This window comes from Notolepis coatsorum (genome assembly GCF_963971535.1).
Source record: "Notolepis coatsorum genome assembly, chromosome: 4".
Lineage (NCBI taxonomy): Eukaryota > Metazoa > Chordata > Actinopteri > Aulopiformes > Paralepididae > Notolepis > Notolepis coatsorum.
Window position 1 is genome coordinate 86,282,087 of NC_140168.1, and position 5,372 is coordinate 86,287,458.

The following is a 5,372-nucleotide window of genomic DNA, read 5'->3' on the forward strand; positions in this document are numbered from 1 at the left end:
TGTAGGGTGTTTGAGCTTGTAGCGTTAGTTAGCTCATAGCTATCGTTAGCTTCTAACGGTGTATACACAATATGTACAACGACACAATAATCAAACACCTTATAACTACTACTATTGTCATGTCCATAAATTCCCTGGCAGAATACTTGTGAGGACAAGGGTATACAAGGAGGAGAGAACCATTTTAAATCGGGCATTCATGCTGGCTAACAAGCTGGGTGTCGGGGTATGTTGTTAGCACAACAATAGCTACCAAGCTAAGCTATCGTTAGCTTCTAATGGTGTATACACAATATGTACAACGACACAATGATTTACATTATTACATATGGTAACGTGGTTGTGGCTTTTACAAATAGTGGTTAGCTTTAGAGATGGATGGCTATGATCAATAGTGTTGTTAGGTGAAACAGATACATTTTCATTCATCACTCGGCTAGTAGTAGCAAGGCTCTCTGCCTGCCACTAGCTGTGTGTGACTCTCAGCCCCCTGGTGCCTGTACCTGCCGTGACGACATAATTTCGATTACACGCGCACGTTATGAACCATTGATTAAAATATCCACGTGCGTGGTGATTGTGTTGGGCAGACAAAATGTTTGATAAAAATGCTAAAACTGGGTCAATTTCAATAATTTTTTTCCCTTCTTCATGAAAGTCACTGTTGGCCTAGTCCACATTGTTTATTGAACAAAAATACAACCTGCAAGTTGGCCTTTAACCTGTTAATCTGTAGACCGTTTTCGCCTAAAGGTACATGCCTAAGTAAATGGAAGATTGCTCCACTTCTGCAAGGTCAATTTGCATGTTCTTGGTATCTAGGAACATCTAGGGACCTGGGGATATGTATTTCCAGTGTCAGAAATATTGTGTCTGTTACTAGGCTGAGTAAATTGTAATGAATAAATTTATTATGATTAATTATGATTAATTATAATTTATGATTTTGATGATGATGATCAAAAATGTATAGATTTTCTGATAAATGCTCACTGAGCTCATTCACCACCTTATTGAGATCATGTGTACAAGAAATCTAAGCTAATGAACCGCGGGAAGATGATTAAACAGAAGGATTTGTAGATACAGTAATTAATGATAATCGACTTTAATTATAAATTCATATTTGACCTTGAACTTGACCTTGACCTTATTATGGCCAAATCATACATCTATGGATAGGGAAAATGCTCCTCTTTCCAATGGCAGGGTTGAATCTGGATTTAGTCATTTCTTGCGGTTTTTACGATAATTAGCATTTTCAGATACATTTTTATTTCCGATAAAACATATAAAACATCGGTAAAAATGAAAATATACACTTTGACTACTGTTTTTGATAGGGTTATGGTCTTTACTCTTGGCTACAAAGAAAATATTTAAAAAAGATTCTTTGCCGACCTCTAGTGGCTCAGGTGTGCATTTCTTTTAATACAATATATAGATAGAATTAAAGCCCTATTTGTTGCCTGTCGGTTGCCCTTTCAGGTGACAAAGTCCGTTCAGCGGTTCTCGAGTTACATGCCGATATGTGAGGCGTGCCCCAAAGTACGCAAAAAGTACACATTACCACCCCGACTCCCGGGGCTCTAGCTCCGTCAATCATTTGGCGATCTCGAAGATCTTTACACAGGGTTGTAGCCAATGAGTTTGGCTTTCCAATTATACCCCATGATATGATAATTAGGGATCTAATACGGTCTCTATTGATCGATTTATGATAAAGAAAAGCAGGGTCCCCCTATAGGGGGACCTTAAGGCTTAACAGGTTAACCCTTTCACAACCACACTACATAAGGTTAACCCTTTCACTACCACACTACAGCAGGTTAACCCTTTCACTACCACACTACCAAAGGGTTAACCCTTTCACTGCCACACGACAAACGGGTTAACCCTTTCACAACCACACTACAGAAGGTTAATCCTTTCACTACCACACTACAGGCGGTTACCGTAGACGGTAGTGAAAGTGTTAACCTTCTGTAGTGTGGTAGTGAAAGGGTTAACAACAATGACAGGTGATGGATCCCTGGAACCAGTGCCACTCAAACCATCGTGTGTCAAAACTGAACGGAAGTGGGTAACTGGTGTTCATACTCAACCCTATGGCTCACGTCTAGTGGGGAAAGACGGTCAATTGAGCTTCTGATACAAAGATCACGGCGATAAGTGAGAAATTAAATGAAACATCATTATGAGACGACATCATAAGATAAGATAAGATGTTCTTTTATTAATCCCCTTAGGGGGAAATTCAGAGGTCATAGTAGCAGCGCAGGGGAGGTACAGGCAGGGGAAGAGAAATTACAATAATATATATATATATATATGAGAATAAAGAATATAAGAATAAAAGGTTAAGTACAAGGTCAAATATGAATTAAAAAAAATATTATGGGGACGGTCTGTTCAGCCGAACAGGTGAGACATATGTATACTCTATTGATAATAATAATAATAACATAATGACAGGTGAGACATATGCTTCACAGCAAATAGCATAGAATGAACATAGGCATAGAATTAGCATATAGTTGAGAGAATAAAAGCAATGCATAAAGTGCAGACATAAGAATAGGCATAAAATAAGTACAATAAAGTAATTATCGTGAGCAACACTGTACTTGTAGAATAAGTACAATAAGTACAGTGTTGCTCGAAAGCATGTACAGACCTAAACTTTTATAATATACTTATACTTATGTTACTGTATATCTAAACGTTGTAGATGCAACATCTACATCTTATGAATTGAAAATGGGGGACCCGGATCACCGGATGTATAAACAAGACAAAAGTCTTTCTCTGGTCTGCATCCCCTTAACAATTGTGTGTATTGAACTGTACTGTACTGTACCCATTCTGCAATCTGTTAATTAAAATGTTCAATCAATCAATCAATCAATCAATCAGTCTTCCTTTCAAGGGGCCATTTTTGCACCATCCTGATTCTGCAGGGAACTCTCTGAACTTTACGGGAGTTATTTTTGCCCTAAACGGCCGCTGCTATTTCCTACTCCGGTGTGCATGCATGATTACATGAGTGTGTGTGTGTGTGTGTGTGTGTGTGTGTGTGTGTGTGTGTGTGTGTGTGTGTGTGTGTGTGTGTGTGTGTGTGTGTGTGTGTGTGTGTGTGTGTGTGTGTGTGTGTGTGTGTGTGGTGTGTGTGTGGGGGGGGGGGGGGGGGGGGGGGGTGTAGAGATTTACACATCCCTGTGTGTTGTCTGCCTACAGTATGTGCCAGGATGCTCACGTGCTTATACAAATGTTTGTGTGTGAGTTTTTGTGTGTGTGTGTGTGTGTGTTCATTGCACACTCAGTAAGCTCAGTATGTCGGTTTTGTCAGCGCGTGCACACGCGATTAGACGCAAACACGCCCATCCGACGAACATACATACATACCGTACACACATGGAACGCAAGCCTGTGTGTGTCAATAATCCCCTCCTACTTCGAATGCCAACATGACGCTCACTCCATCTAAAGGCGACGGGGGCTGCCGGGTATAGCCGTATAATAACTTTATAATAACACACATACATCCATAGCCAATGAGGTAGAATGAAAAGCTAACCTAATTTAGTGAGATACACGACTCTGTTGAGTTGAAGGATCCCCAGAGATGAGGCAGAGATTGAGAGAGGCTGAGCGCTAGGGCGGGTACCATGCTCCATGAGCGTGTAATGGTCCTTAATTATCATTTACCATGCCAGCCCCATTGATGATGCATCAAGCTGCAGATGGAAGGGGCGAGAGAGAGAGAGAGAGAGAGAGAGAGAGAGAGAGAGAGAGAGAGAGAGAGAGAGAGAGAGAGAATTATGCAAACACATAGACACACAGATGTGCCTGTGTACACACACACTAAAGAGAAGGGTGTAATTTTCAACTTACAGTCTCTTTAGAGGAACACGCCAACATTTGGGGAGATTAGCTTACCGTCTTCTCCAGAGAGAGACAATAAGATAGATACCAGTTTCCTCTCTGTGCGTTCAGTAGAAAGCTATATCTGACTGCATGTTAGCCTAGCTTAGCACAATGAATGGAAGCGGACATGACCGGTTAGCCTTCGGGAGAGGTGTTAGTTGGACAATACCTAGGCTAACCGGTCATGTCCGCTTCCATTCATTGTGCTAAGCTAGGCTAACATGCAGCCAGATAGCTTTCTACTGAACGCAGAGAGAGGAAACTGGTATCTATCTTCTTGTCTCTCTCTGCAAGACAGTAAGCTAATTCCCCAAAATGTTGCCGTGTTCCTTTAAATCTACTGTACACAACATGTTTACGCTCTACATGTCCATGCACAATCACACATGCACACACACAACACAAATATATAAAAACAGATACAATTACTGTATGCTTAAATCAACACACCAAAATAGTTAGTAGTACACACACAGACAAAAACACATATACTGTATATATGCACAGACAAACAAAGCACAAAGGTGCAAGGCATAGTTTTTTACTTTAAACCTATACATGATGACACAGGGAGGGCCTCCGTGCACGGACACGCGCGCGCGCACACACACACACACACACACACACACACACACACACACACACATACACACACACACACACACACACACACACACACATACACACACACACACACACACACACACACACACACACACACAACTAGCGGAGTGATATCTCTCTCTCTCTCTCAGGATTAGTCACTGTGAATGATGTGTAACCAGCTATGACTCGCTCCGGGGAGGAAATGGATCATTCACTTTGACAACTTAGCCAAGAGAGTACTAGTAGAGCATCCTCTCTTTTTCTCTGTACAAGTACATGCTGTTTATGACTTGTCATCCTCCATCATCTCTCGCTCTCTCTCTCTCTGAGATGTGATATGATATATTCGGTCACAGTAGGCCATGCAGGCTGTTCCCTCTGAATTACAGGATATCTGTTTAGGGTGAGTTTATCTCTCTCTCTCTCTTATTTTCCTCTCTCCTTCTCTCTCTCTCTCTCTCTCTCTCTCTCCTCTCTCTCTCTCTCTCTCTCTCTCTCTCTCTCTCCGCCTCTCTCTGTACTTACATACTATTTACAACTTGTCAACCCGTCCTCCAACATATCTCTCTCCCTCTCTCTTTTCTCTCCTTTCTCTCTCTCTCCCCACACACAAATACAGTATGTGTTTATGACTCGTCATTCACCCTCCCACATCTTTCTCCTCTCTCTCTCTCTCTCTCTCTCTCTCTCTCTCTCTCTCTCTCTCTCTCTCTCTCTCTCTCTCTCTCTCTCTTCTCTCTCTCTCTCTCTCTCTCTCTCTCTCTCTCTCTCTCTTTGTACAGTACATATATAATTTATGACTTGTCATCCACCCTCCACTCTCTCCTCTCGCTGTCTCT